At 36.9% G+C, this 2,295-nt stretch overlaps 1 non-coding gene across 1 annotated transcript; it reads left to right on the plus strand.

The window, feature by feature from the left end:
- Positions 1-838: 838 nt before the first annotated feature.
- On the plus strand, positions 839-967 carry LOC112390864 (small nucleolar RNA SNORA35). The gene has a single exon (XR_003001350.1). It is a non-coding gene; the product is annotated as a small nucleolar RNA SNORA35 (small nucleolar RNA).
- Positions 968-2,295: the final 1,328 nt, after the last annotated feature.

Here is a 2,295-nt window from a genome sequence, read left to right on the forward strand (position 1 = left end):
GTAGTGCTTGGTTCATAGAATTTTATCAATGACTTCATGAAGCAAATAATGATAAAGAAGTAATAATGATTATTTGCCAATGGCTGCTTAAGGTGACAAATTTTTAGACATAACCAGGAGAAAAAATGGGAGGCACATCAAATGGATAGTTTTCTGTTTTGTACATTTGGGAGAATGTGAGTTCCTTCCAGATACACAGGAAAAATGTGTCTTTGTCTTTTACATAATTTCAGAGTAGTGATCTACAAATTCTCATCAAGAAACTTTAGGCAATTTTAAATAGTCATATTCAACATTTAAGCCAACATAAACAATTAGGTATAAAGCAACTTGGCTTTTGTAAAGGAAAATTATAAGACAAGTAGAAAAATATGGAATTATTAACAGAAAAAATATCTAAAAATGTTTAACTAACTTCCTCACAAATGTAATTTGAAAAAGAAAAAGAGAATTGCCATTAGTTACATGGGAGGCATTTAGTTGTGACAACAGCTATTATTGATTGAACATCTACTAATGTCACCTACTGGACTGGACTCTACGAGTTATTTCTTCTAACTCTCGCAACAGTCACATATGAGGAAACATAGGCCAAGAGGGCTTTAATGAGTTTCCAAGGTTCCATAGCTAGTGAGTGTCAGAGCCTGGATTCTGAACCCAGACCTGCCTGATTCTAAACTCACAATTCCTTCACCTGAACCTGACCCATGTGTGCGGTAGCCATGCCAAGGGAATGAAGCAATGGATCCTGAGATGTTTCAGGTCTCCCATCCACACCCTCCTTCAAGCTGGTTCTTCGGCACAAAACACAGCGTCCCAACCCTAGCTCCACTGTCAACAGCACTGGCAAGTGACCCACTGGGCTCCTCCTTGACCAACTGGGCATCGAGCAGTGCCAAAGCAAATCCCTCCACAAAGCTGGGAGAGTCATGCTGTGGGCTACTCCTGCATGCAGGTGGGTACATATCTCCTGAGTCCTGGGACCCTGCCTAAGAAAAGTGAGGAGGTGGAGAAACAAATCAAACAGCTCAGTATCTGCTACTAATAGATAAAAGTGACTATGTTTGAATCAGCTTAATAGCAGGTACTCAATAAATGTTATCACCGTTATTGCTTATTATCATCATAATTGCTAGCTGTGTAGCTCTTAGCAATTCACATTAACCCTTTTAGACTCAGTGTCCTAGTCCATAAAATAAGCTTGACACTACTGGAATGATCTAAGATTGTCATGGTGATTATATTACAAGATAAATTCATTTATATTCACTGGCAAATTGCTCACTAAGTGTTAGGATAGGAGAGATAAGTTGTTTTCTCCTTTTGCTGTGACAAAAATAGATTATAATTATCTTACAGATTTTGGCTCTTGTGTATTTTATTTGCCCCACATTCTTACCAGCTTTCTGACAAACTAACCTTCCCCTGCCTCTTCATTCCCTGTAGATAGTTTATCCCTGTAGATAGTTTAACAGTCTATTTAAATCTAGTGCTGACAGAATTTCTTTCCCAATTATTTCTTGTAATTTAGATCTACGCTCAAGACCCATTCCTAGCCCCTTCGTTCCTTCATAATACCTTTGAATACTCAAGTCCCCCTTGAACCTCTCCCTCTATCACACAGTTTGGCAATAACTAGTTTCCCATTTTTTGTACTCACTTATGTCGGTAACTTATTGGCTAAGTTGTAAACTCTTTGAAAGCAAAGACCCTATCTTCTCATACATCTTAGTACTTACTGCAGCACCTAGACCCTTGCCTTGCATAAAGTAGAAGCTCAATAAATAATTACTGATGGAAAAATTCATGTACGTTACCTGTGAAGTCATTCATTAATTCTTATAACCAGGACTTGAAGACAAGATCTAGAAAGTTGAATACCCTAGTTTTAGTACCATACAAAACATGGCACTGTTTTATGTGGCAAATAAAACATAGACTGAAAACTCATTTAAAATCAAGAAAAGATTAGTTTGTGAGAGATGAATTCATGATAAGTTATTTAAGTGAAAATAATTATTTTGAAGTAAGACCTCACACTTTTTTTGTGTTAACATTGTGGATGGTAAACTTGCCTTCCCAGGAAATGTCTTTAGGGCCTTCAGCCAGAAAGGACGTTGGGCTCATAGGTCTAACCTCAGGTCATAGCTATGTTCTGACAATTAGGCCAACATTGTAATATAGTATACACAACTTGCAGCTTATTATTATTTTCAGACAATTGAGATGAAATGTATCAGTGAAAAATATATATCACACTAAATAAATCCTTGTTGATTGAAATACAAAATGAAA

This window comes from Neophocaena asiaeorientalis, unplaced genomic scaffold, assembly GCF_003031525.2.
Source record: "Neophocaena asiaeorientalis asiaeorientalis breed wild unplaced genomic scaffold, Neophocaena_asiaeorientalis_V1.1 scaffold178, whole genome shotgun sequence".
Classification (NCBI taxonomy): Eukaryota; Metazoa; Chordata; class Mammalia; order Artiodactyla; family Phocoenidae; genus Neophocaena; species Neophocaena asiaeorientalis.